Source organism: Acomys russatus, chromosome 1, assembly GCF_903995435.1.
Source record: "Acomys russatus chromosome 1, mAcoRus1.1, whole genome shotgun sequence".
NCBI classification, from domain to species: Eukaryota; Metazoa; Chordata; class Mammalia; order Rodentia; family Muridae; genus Acomys; species Acomys russatus.
In genome coordinates this window covers 92,441,275-92,453,862 of record NC_067137.1, presented here as the reverse complement: position 1 = coordinate 92,453,862, position 12,588 = coordinate 92,441,275, and the positions used below count along the sequence as shown (strand labels likewise).

General features: G+C 45.7%; 1 protein-coding gene across 1 annotated transcript in view; it reads right to left on the bottom strand.

Moving 5' to 3' along the window:
- Rgs6 (regulator of G protein signaling 6) overlaps positions 1 to 2,643 on the bottom strand; it is a 524,737-nt gene extending 522,094 nt beyond the window's left edge. The window contains exon 1 of the mRNA XM_051148667.1: positions 2,248 to 2,643. The gene's annotated coding sequence lies outside the window, so the exon portion shown is untranslated. The remainder of the gene's footprint in view (positions 1 to 2,247) is intronic.
- Between the last annotated feature and the right edge of the window lie 9,945 nt (positions 2,644 to 12,588).

The window sequence follows — 12,588 nt, the reverse complement described above, 5'->3', positions numbered from 1 at the left end:
CGATCAGCCTGCCTCTGGCTCCCGAGTACTGGGATTAAAGGTGTGTGCCACCACTGCCCAACCCCATAAACCTGGTTTTTTACCATTTCCTACCCATATCATTCTGCATGAAGGCTTATTCTGCATTTCTATTCTTTTCTATACGGCAGGACAGTATTATAGCAATTATTTATATGGCACCATATGTTACAACGAAGATGAAATTTATTTAAATATATTCTCCTAGCTGCCCTGAAAACAAGCGAGGGGGTTAAATGCACTCCGAGGTTTCAAAGCACTAAGAATTAAGACAAGCTGTGAAGCTAAAGGAAAAACCAATCCCAGGATTGAGCCCTCTGAGAGCATCTCTTCTGGAAAAAAAAAAATGTGACTAACAGCTTCTCCCTCTCTTCTCCATTTTTAAGCCCTGGAATGTGCAGGAGTTCAGGGAATAAAAACGGGGGGGGGGGGGGGAGGCAGAGACAAGACCAGAACATCCTGCCTTCACACATACTCCCATGCCCCAGCAGGACAGTAAGATTCTGAAAATTACTGGCAAATTCCATTGCCCAATGCATCCTTTTTCCTCCCCATAAATAATGTTTGCTCATTTAAAAACATTTATGTTGGATATCTGATTTCATAAATCATAAATAAACAAGTCTCCTTTAAAGAGACATTGCAGCCACACAGGCATCCTTGTCCTGTCACACTTGATGTGACAAATTGATTGCTTCAGAGAAAAAGTATACACCGTTTTACTGAAAGTCTCTCAGCAGAATAAGCTCGGTGAATGTTAACTGAAATTTTATAAGGAGAACAGGAAGTCAAGTTAAGATCCAATAGAAAGATGATGGAAAGAAAAGCTCCTAGAGCTATCCCCTTCACCAAAATACCTCCCAACAGCTGGCATTTCTAAACTCTGCAGCTGCTTTCAGGAAAGGAGCCAGTGGAAGGAGGTTTCTCCCACACTGGAGCTTACAGTATCCAAGATCACCTCGGTGTCTACAGGATTTACAGTAGCAGTGGTATCCCAGAGAACTCAAACAATGTATCTGCTTGGCTCTCCTGGAGCACGCAGCCTTTGCCTTGCTAAGGTGTCTGTGGGAACTCTCCCGTTTCCCTTTCCCTCAGTCCTCCACTTTGACGGGCTAAGTCCCCTTTAATGCAAAGTCAGTACGGGAAGCGCAAGGATGAAAGAACACAGGAGTCCCAGAAACTTTCAGGGCAGCCCAGATCCAACTCCGCAGAATCATCCACCTATCTTACTCGTGAAGAGTGTCCTCCAAGAGCCTTGTTTACCTTGTGTTAGCCCTGACAGTAAAGGTCTTCCAGCGCGTCGTGCACTTACTTGCAACTCATTCTGTAACATCCTGATACCCACAAGCCCAGTTCTTACTCTCCCATCCTCCCTGGAAAGAAAAGGATCTAGTGCTAGGCTTCATCTCCTCCTGGTTGTCTTTGAAGTTTTACTTTGGGGCTCCTAAAGGATGTTGATCAGAACTTACCTACAGGTCCAGTTCCTAAGCAAGCACCAGTGCTGAGGGGATAGTTCCAACCCAACGAGGTTCAAAACATCCTCGGTGTATTTGCAGTCTAGAAACGCCACTTGTCTCAAGGAGAGAGAAAAAACTCCCACTTTGTCAAATTAAAAAAGAATGAAAACCCGCAGCTTTCCTCTGAACAAATTTAAATTTTCTGGGTCACTTTCCTCATCTCACTTTTTAAGCAGTCTGACCAGCTCAGGAAAACAAAAAACAAAAAAACAAAAAGGCTATCTACAGTCTGCGAAGGCAATTCCCAAGCCACTGACCTCACCACCCGCCCCTGCGTTCCTCACCTCACCACCAAGCCTCGCCCTTCCAACCCACAAACCAAGAGCTTATTCACAGGAAAAGTTGCTGAAGGTAGACTTCCCCACCTGCACTCTCAGAACTGGATGCCTGGGAAGAACAGAAAACCGCCGGAGCCCCGCACGCCGTTCAGGCCCCAGCGCGGAGCGCGTCCCACCCCAAAGCCAGGAAGGCGATTTCCACTCAGACCTGCACCCATCCCACACAAGTCCGCACGCCGGCTCGCCGAGTCACTTACGTAAGCTCGCCTTGCACAGTTCCAAACTGCAGACACACACCCGCACCTGTCATGCATCCGAAATGGACAAGCGCCCACCCCTGCGGGATGCAAGCCACACAGATCGGGGCGCGGGTGCGGTTTCCATTCCTTTTCCCCTGGTTCTTTTCTTGTCCGGTTTTGTCTAACTACAATTACCTTAGCAACCAAAGAATTGCCTTGACTCGCTCCGGCGTCTCAGTTTCTCTTAAAGCCCGGCTGGCGCCCGGTGCATGATAAGACTAGGGATCCCGGGAGCCGCCAGGTCTCGGGGGCGGAGGGGCGGCCGAATGGGTCCAAGCTCTGCTCTCCCCAGTGTCACCTCCTCCTCTTCCTCCTCCTTCGTGCCACTTTCCGCGGTAGCGACCGCAGGGGGCTCAGCGTGCAGACTGTGTAGCCCCGGGCCCGGGAGGAGGCGCGGCGGGTCGCATGGTGCCAGGGCGCGGGGGTCTCGGGGTGTTTCCCTCGCCCCTAGCGGGCCCGGGCCGGATCCGCCCCCTCGGCGCCCAGAGCAACAGGGACCCCGGGGCGCCCCCGGGCGGAGCTCTTGGCCACCCGGTGGGGCTGATCGCCAAGGAGCTGCCCGGAGTCGCGCAGCCCAGGCGCTTGGCTCGGCGGCTGCCGCAGCGGCGCCCGCTGTCGGGGAACCAGAGCAGCTGCAGTCCCGCGCCCCGCGCCCCGCACCTGGGCACCCGCACCTGGCCTGAGCCGCGCGCGCTGCCAGAAGGACCCTGGCACCTAGCGCGTCCCTAGGGCGCCGCTGCCAGGCTCACCTGTCCCAGCGCCGCCTAAGGTGAGGATCAGCCTCTGCAGCGAGGTGGGGAAAGATCTACAGATTACTGGCAACCCAGCAGCTGCCTAGAAAACTGAGGGACTGTCTAAAGCAACCCAAGGATTCTCTTGTCACTGCCAGCCTGACCCAGTACGGAAACTTTAATGGCGCCAAGGTGCTCACGAGTCTGGCCCGGGGGGTGCTGTCCCGGTAGCTTTTGAATCCCTCACTGACGTGGGGCTGGCGCCCACTAAATTAAAATAAGCCTCTGTGCTCCTCAGAGATATAGTTGCTAACCTCGTCGTTTTATTTATTCAATGCTTTACACCACACGGAGCACTGGGAGCGCTTTGTGGTTGATACTATCTTGAAACACTATAAAGGAGAATCTGAGGAGAAATTATGCAAAATATCCTTGGGCAAGAAGAGAAAAAGCTGACATTCAAATGAGCAAGGATAACTTGAATGGGCAGCTTCAATGTGGGAGTCCTAAAATGTGTGATATTTGATGACTTAGGAGGTTGGTTGTGGCTGTAGCTCACTTAGTATAGTGCTTGCCCGCCTAGAGTTTGATCCCCAGCACTGAGTAAAACTCAATTGAGGTGGCATCCACCTGTAATCTGAGCACTCCAGAGATGAAGGCAGAAAGATCAGAAATTCACAGCCATCTTTGGCTACATAGGGAGTTCGAGGTCTCCCTGAAAAACATGAAAGCTTGTCTCAAATTATTTTAAGAAGATGTAGGTGGAGGTAGGACAAAGTGGGTTGGTACTGAAGAGTTACTGGCAGATGTGTATCGATGTTAGCAACATCGATAATACATTTATTTTTTTATAATTTATATCTTAATGTATTACATCACAGAAAAAACGTGAAATTACTCGAAGTCATTAAGGATGAATGATCTTGGAAATTTAAAGTTTCCTTGTCAATATACGTATCTGTGAACACTACTATGCATAATTATGTAAATGATGAAGAACATCAGACAAACGTAAATCGAGAGAAAGTCTTCTAAAATGACAGGTTGTTAAAGATGGCTCCAGACTGAAAGAGGCCAGGGGCGAGGCTGCTAACTCACAGGTAATCTTGGGTAGGACCCAACACCTATAAATGACACTGATGACAGTGGAACTTCAGGTCTGTATCATCTCCTCCCATAAAGTCTATGCCCTAGCCGTGCTGAGAACGGTCTGTCTTTAGGAACTAGGCTCTGAAATATGAGGGGATCAGTGAGTGTAACTTGGAGATGAGGTGTGTCCAAGAACCTTCGAGGGGGCTACTGCCCTGCACATGGGAGTCTGGCTCCTCCCACTGTCTCCTTTCACTATTGTGCTGTGAGGTGCACAGGGCTCCTTCCAGTTTCATCCACGATGGCAGCTTGAAGCACAAGACCAGGGAACCATGGGCTAAGAGCGCTAAAACATCAAGCCAAAAGAAGCCTATTCTCTTTGTAAATTGTCTATCTCCAGTCCTTTGCCACTGGGAAGAGAATGTGATTGATACACAGACACTTGTTACTTATTCAAGGATGGTTGGGAACCGGTAACACCCCAATAAAGTGAGGAAACGAGCTGGTCCAACTGCTTGTGTAGTGGGATTTGTAACTCAAAATAATTTCAGAATTGAAGGTTTAAAGAGATGCATTGGGAGTAATTGTTCTCTTCACCAAAATAAACAACAGAGACTTTTTTTTTTCCATTTTATTTTATGGGGATGGATGTTTTGCCTGTGTGTATGTATGTTCACCATGTGCGCGCAATACCTGCTGGAAGCTAGAAAGGAGTGACAGATCGCCCTGTGATTGGAGTTACCAGCTGGCTGTGAGCTGGAACATGAGTTCTTGGAACCAAATCCAGTATCTCTGGAAAAGCAGCCAGTCCTCTTAACCGCAGAGTCATCTCTCCAGCCCCAAAAGACTCATTACTTTTGTGTGTCCCTAACAGGTTTCTTTAAAGAATTATCTCCCCATTAGCTGAGATGAAAAGATGGTCTCTGTGCATACTACTCCTTGACTGTAGACAATAATTCCACTCAGCCTGTTTCCATTAACCCACTTGGTATTCCTGAAGGCCTTGCTATACACAACAATCTTGCCAGAAACCTTAAAGTATAAAATAAATATAGTAATATATAAAATCCTAAATCTTTTGATTATTTCAGCACCATATGCTGAGCTACAGCTAAGCCTCTGATAGAGTTGCTGCTGTGATAGCTCTGTTAACTTAAACAGCACATGTGCAAATGCCTCTGAAGCATTTTGGGGAGTGTGGGTTTGAGGAGAATAGTGAGTTTGGGTACCAGACGACCCATGTCTTGAGTTATGGATTTGTCATATTGGACAGCACAGGTGTGACTTTTCCTCAAATCTCCACATCCTTTCCTTTAACCTTCTGTGTAGTTTGTTATCTGTGTGTGTATGTTCTGTGTACATGTATGTTCATGTGTGTGAGTGGAAGTGGAAGGCACAGTGTGTCTGAGGAGGTCAGAGGACAACTTTGGGTATTAGTCCCGCTTCTTCTCCCGTTCAGACAGGGTCTCCTGGTCGCTCGAAGCTATGTACACCAGGCAGCTGGCCTGCAAGTTTCGGAGATTCTGTCTCTGGTTACCATCTTCCTGCAGAAACACTGGGATCACAGACACACACCACCCTGCCTGGCTTACATGGGCCCTGAAAATCCCCACTCAGGTCCTCACCACTGTGCATCCACTGGGCCGTCTCCCCAGCTTATTATGAGTGGTCTTTTTCCTAATAGCCAAGGATCATATTCTTTCCATTTTGACAAAGAAGGGAACTAGTTTGGGGGTCAGCTTTTCTTCATGGTACATCCTAGAAGAAAAATGTTCTCGTAGTGTGTAAGGGCACTTACAGCCAAGCCAGATGACCTAAGTTGAATCCCCCAGAAGCCACATGGTGGGAAGAAAAAAACTGACTCCACCCAGTTGTCCTCTGTCTGACCTCCACACGCACATAGTTGCGCACACACAAAGTAAACAAATACTTTTTTTTTTTAAGTTTTAAAAAAAAAAAGGTTTGTTCAAAGACTGCAGCATCAGCACCTTGGTGGAAGGCAGGGTACTTACTGCAAATTGGCAATAAGGATTCTTTGACTCAGAATAGATAAGTCCAAATTTCTGGCAATGAACGTCTACTTTTGCACAAGACTTTGTAAGTGATGGCTTGCGGGTGTTCCATTCAGAGAAGCCTCATCATTTCTGTTACTATTAATTATACAACCATCTTAGGAGGAGCCAGGCCACGGCAAGCAAACTCAAAATGATAGAGACTGGGTTTTTTGTTTTTTTTTTTTTTTCCTCTCTCCAGTGTTAGCTCTTGATCTGAACCCTTGAAACCCATGTGTCTGGGAACAGATGTGTTTAGATCTGAGTTCTGGGTGATTATGTTTTGGGACTTGGAAGTGATGTCAGGGTGGAGTTGGTATTTACAAAGTTCCAAAGCCATGAAGATGCAAGGATATGCACTCTGGCTACCAACATACAGGGCAAAAATTACATCAGCAATAGCAAATTTTTAAAAAGCTAAACAACCCCAAAATAACCGTGGAATGCTGTTTACAGCAATAGCTAAGAACACTGGCCTTACTCGCTCAGGCACTTCCCAGACCTTGAGGCAAGTACTGCCTTCTAGAATCTTGTAGTCAGACCAGTCACAGATGGGCTATGCTTGTGCATTGGACAGATTCTCTTAATCAGAAATATCTGTTTCTCACCTCTGTCTTCCTCCTTATAGGTGCCTGCGTTCTCACAGGTGGCCATAGTTAAGGGATATTGAATAATGGCTTTCTTTTTAAAATTATATTTATTTATATTTATGCAGATCTCTCTCTCTCTCTCTCTCTCTCTCTCTCTCTCTCTCTCTCTCTCTCTCTCTCTCTCTCTCTCTCTCTCTCTGTGTGTGTGTGTGTGTGTGTGTGTGTGTGTGTGTGTGTGTACACATGTGCACATGGCTATCCTGGGCCATATTCATGCAAAGAAAGGCAGCTTATTTCTTAATGCTGAGTATACAAGCTATAGTCACCACAATGATATGGCACTTGCATAAAAACTGACTCATGGCCTAAGGGAACACATACAATGCCAAGAAACAAGCCTAATAGTGTACAGCCAACTAATTTTTGACAAGGCACCAGCAAGTCCCACAGAGAATGAACCAATCTCTTTAATTAATGCTTCCGAGAAAAACCAGTTATCCTCACACAAAAGGATGAAACCAGGCCCCCTTCTTCCAACCAGCACACACAAACATCTCTTGGAGTAAGCTCAAAACCTGAACACCAGGTCTGAACACATAAAGAGGAAAACATTAAACCAGGTGACATTTTTACAATGTTCATGCCCAAAATCAGATGACAAAACCAAAACTAAACAAGTCCTCTGGACCAAAGGGAGAAGACATTTGTAAATTTTAGCTCAGAGACTGATACCCAGCATACACAAGGCACTCAGTCCCATAGCAAGAAAACAACCAATGGAAAAGTAAGCAGAGAAACTCCAACAGGTCCATGAAAAAAAAAAAAAAAAAAAATCCAACCTCACTGATCTTCAGGAATGTGCAAATTCAAACCACAGTGAGGTCTTGCCCCTCCCCAAGTGGGATGGCTGTTATCAAAACAACAAAAGATAGGAATGTGGGAAAGGATGTGAAGAAAAGGCGGCCCTTGTTCCTTGTTGGTGGGAATGAAAATTAGGGTAGCCATTATGGCAAAACAGTGTGAGGACTACTTAAAAACTAAAAATAAAATCATGTGACCCTGTAGTCACAATTCTGGCTATTTACTCAGTCTAAGTCAGTTTGCCAAAGAGGTATGTGAGCACCCAGGGTCACTGAAATATTATTCACAGTGGCCAACGTTTGGAAACAATGAAATTGTGATATCCATTCACACAATGGAATATTTTCCAGCCTTAAAAACAAGAGACTCCAGGGGTTAAGGGTTTTAGCTCAGAAGAGTTCAATCCTAAACGCCAGGGGGTAGAGGTAGAGAAATTGAGACTGTGGAGCCAGCAAGGTGGCACACACCTATAACCCCAGTGTTTGGGAGGCAAAGACACAGGGATTACGAGTTCAAGGCCAGTTTGAGCTATATAATAAGACGCTGCCTGTCTCAGAAAGTGTAGAGAAGAGGTGCGGGCTGGGGGAAACAGAGACAGAGAGTTGTGACTGTATAGGTGAGCCTTTAAAGTATTATGCTGTCTAACTTACTTTTCTATTGCCTTGATAAAACACCATGGCCAGGGCAGCATACAAAGGAAAGCATTTATTTGGAGCTTCCAGTTTTAGATGGTCAGAGTCCATGACCATCACTGTGGGAGCATGGTAGCAGGCAGGCAGGCAGGCAGGCATGGCACTGGAGCAGTAGCTGAGAGAGGAAGAAAGTGGAAAACATATTGGAAAGATTGAATGTCACAGAAGGCGAGGCTACAGGTTACTCAAGGCTTTTGTGACAAGAGTACGTTCAAGACAGAGAAGAAGAGGCAGCCTGGATATGTCAGGTGGGCCCCAGTTGAGGGCAGCTTTTGTAAAGGCTCCAAAGTGAAACAAACTTCACATGTTGAAAGAGCAGCAGGATACGTGGCAGGAAGAGTGGAGGAGATGACATTAGAGAAACGGCTGGGGTGCGGCTCAGCTGGGGCCTCCTGGATGGGCTGCAGGTTCTGAATGTTGAGTGTAATAGAAAACAACTGTTGGGGGGAAGTTTGTGTAAACACACACAATCACTTTCATCACTCCAATCCCAGTCCCAACACTGGGTTCTGCTTAGAATACGCTCTAGGAGAGAGGAGAGCAAGTGTTCCAGCCATGATAGGAAGGCAGCACAGCACAAGACGATGGCGTTCTGTGGACAACAGTGATAGTACCTTAGGATGTGGGGGGAGGGGGAGGATGGCAGTGCCACCGACCACAGCAGAGACCATGGGACAGAGCAAGCGTGCTTGAGAACAGCACTATGTCGTTGCCCTTTAGATCTGGCAAGTCAACTAGGAAGAGTTGATGGGACAGATATAACATAGGTGTGACTGGGAGAGACTAAAGGACATAAAATAGATGGGATTTAAACTCGGGGAGCTTAGAGAATTTCCTGTGGCAGAATCCTCCAGTCGTTTAACATGTTAAACTACACACGAGCACACATGGAGATAACCTCATATGTCCTAGGGTCCTTCTGATAACAATCACAGTTGGAGCCTTCTTAAGAGGCATTGAGCTTGTAATTGAGAACTGGTCTTTTTGTTTGTTTAATTATATCTTGCAAAGGATAGACAGCTCAATGGGTAAAGACGTCTGCTTTGTAGTGATGAGCACCTGCATTTGAACCCCCAGCACCTACATAAAAAGCCAGTCATAGCTGTGCATATGCCGCTAGCCCCGTAAGAAGCAGAGATAAGTTCCCTGGGGGCTTGATAGGCAGTCAGGCTAGCTGAAATATCAGTGGCATTCCAGTTCAGTAAGAGTCCCTGTCTCAAAGGAATGGGGCAGAGATGGATAGGGGTAAGCCAACGTCCTCTTCTGGCTTCATCATTCAGGCACATGAGCACGCACTGTCACACTTACGTGGCACACACCACACACAGAGATAATTTTATCTTGCATAAACAGTTTTGTACTGTTTGACCAGCATCTCTCAACTTCTTATCTCTTAACCTCTAGAGTCGACATTTTCCAGGTTCCATATTTAGCCCACACCATGTGTGTAATTCTGTCTGGCTTGTTTTATTTAGTGTAATGCTCACCACGTTATTACAAAGGAGAGACTCTTTTTCTCTTTCCAGTTGTGTGTATGTGTGTGTGTTGTGTTGCACATGTGACACATTTGCATGTGTGTGTGGGTGCACATGTACGGGGTACATGCACATGGGTGCTTGTTCGTGTGGAAGCCTGAGGTTAATGTCCGAAATCATCCTCAGTTGTTCTTCCGCCTTTATTCATTGAGGCTGGGTCTCTCAATCACACCCAGGGCTTGTAGATATGGCCAGCCAAAGCCAGCTGGCTCTGTGGAGCCTGTCTCTACCTTCAGTGAACTACAGGCGAACTTTCATGTCCACCCAGCATTTATGTGGATCCTGGGAGAGTCTGAACTCCAGTCTTTATGTTTGTGTGCCAAGTGCTTTAACCTCTGAGCTCTTTCCTCAGCCCTAAATCTCTTTATTTGTTAAGGAAGGATAATGTTTTGTTGCACATATACATTATATTTTCTCTATCCACTCACTCATTGCTGGAGACTTAATTTATTTCTGTATCTTGGCTGTTGTGAATAGTGTTTCAATGAACACACACACAGACATTTTTGACATACCAATTTCCTATTTTCTGGGTTTATGCTCAGAAGAGCTGTTCCTCGTGTCTCAATCTCCTGAGGGCTAGGGGTTATAGGTGTGTGCCACAACACCCAGCTCCTATTGTACCCTATGGATTTACATTCCCATCAGCTGTGTGTGTGTGGGGGGGGGACTTCCTTTCCTCCACAGCCTTGCCAACACTTTCACCTTTGCTATTGTGGTAACAGCCATTTTAACTAAGGTGACATAGCATTTCCCTATGAATGTAATTTGCACTTCTCTAGCAGCTAGTGACTTTCTTTTTCATATTTCTTCTGGTATATATTTTGATATATTCTTTGGAGGAGTAAGCATTCAGGTGTTGTGTCTACTTTTAAATTGTTCTACTTATTTTCGTATTATTGAGTTGGTTCCTTATATATTGGCCTCTTTCTGGATCTGTTTTGCAAATTCCCCGCCACCCCTCCCTCTCAGAGCTGTTGCCTTGCTCTGCTGATCGTCTTTCTTACTGTAGGAAGCTTTTTAGTTTGATGCAATCCCATTTGTCTTTTTTTTTTTTTTTTTTAACTATCCTTTTGGAGGCATATAAAAAAGCATTGTCTGGGCATTGATGTATTTTAGCCCAAATTCCAGCAAGATCCAAAGACTTCCATTAGGTTTTATGTACACATGAGCAGACAGTGTTTAAAATGCCCTAACCAGAAATGCTTGTTCTAAAGATCGTTGCCCCAAGTAGATCTTGTCAATTTTACAAGAAAGAATTATCAGAAAAGCTTTTGAGTTCTTTTCAATTTACACAGAATACCTTTTTTATTCTTATTTCTTTGCATCCTGACCTATTTTTCAAAAGCATCTTCTCCTTCAGTTGACCTCAGCTCCCTCATACACACTTAGCCAGGAGCCACCCCAACCCAGCCCTTTCGGGTTTCTTCTTTAGCCTCAGCCCGTCCTCACGGTTGACATTCTAACTCTTTTCGCTTATAAGAAATGCCACACACACACACACACACACATACACACACACACATACACACATACACACACACATACACACACACATACACACACACTTACACACACACACACACATACACACACACTTACACACACACATACACACACACACACACATACACACACACACACACACATACACACACACTTACACACACACACACACACACACACACACACACACACACGTCAAAATGTAAACACAACAGCTACCAAGTAGATCCTGCCATCGAGTCTTTGGCCCAGATAGCGCCATGGATCTGCCTTGCAGGTGTTATGTTAATGGCGCATATTCATCTGTGCCACTGTTCTCAACTCTACGGACAAGGATCACCTAGGACTGCATTTGCATCAAGAGACATTATGGATTTGTCTTGGCCTACAGAAGGACAACAAGTTAATGCAACACTAAACTCTGTGTGCAAATTCTCCAATTTATCTGAAAATCATCCTGTTTTGTTTTGTTTTTGCCGTAGTGGGACATGAACGCAGAGTCTCAGATAGGCTAGGCAATAACTCTACCACTGAGCTACATACCCAGTTTACTGACAGGCTTTGTATGCCTACTCATTTTACCAATGAAAAATTACTTATAATATCTATTCTATGGAAATTGTCTTAGTTACTGCTCTGTTGCTGTGAAGAGACACCATGACCAAGACAACTCATAAAGGAAAGCATTTAACTGGGAGCTTGCTTACAACCTCCAAGGGTGAGTCCATGATCATCATGGTGGGGAGTTTGGCAGCAGACAGGCAGGCATGGTGTGAAGACAGCAGCCAGCCACAAGGCAGAGAGAGAGAGACATAACTGAAACAGAGTGGACTCTTGAAACCTCAAAGGCCACCTCCAGTGGCACACCTCCTCCAACAAAGCCACACCTCCTAATCCTTACAAAAAAGTTCCACCAACTGGAGTCCAAGCTTTCAAACATATGAGCCTATGGGGGCTGTTCTCGTTCAACACTGTCACAGAAATTAACACAGGTTTCAGTGTGAATTGAGAATTGAAGATGTGTATAAGAACCTTCTCTGGCCTACAGCACACCCATAAACTTTATTTTTATTTTTAATTATATGTGTAAGTGTGGTGAATATTCATGACTGTAGTGCCTTTAGAGGCCAGAAGATGCCAGATGCCCTGGAGCTGCAGTTACAAGCAGCTGTAGCTCACCAGCTGGCAGCTTGGCAGACATGGGTGCTGGGAACTGAACTTCTGGTCTCTGCAAGGGCAGCACACACTCATATCAACTCCAGGATGCTCCTTCCAATAAGCATTCCTAGTTAGAGTGTTTTAGATTTGAACTGCTACTTATTTGTCCACTAACTGTCACACACACACACACACACACACACACACACACACACACACACACACACACACCTCATTGACACACAGGTTTAAAAGCTGCCTTC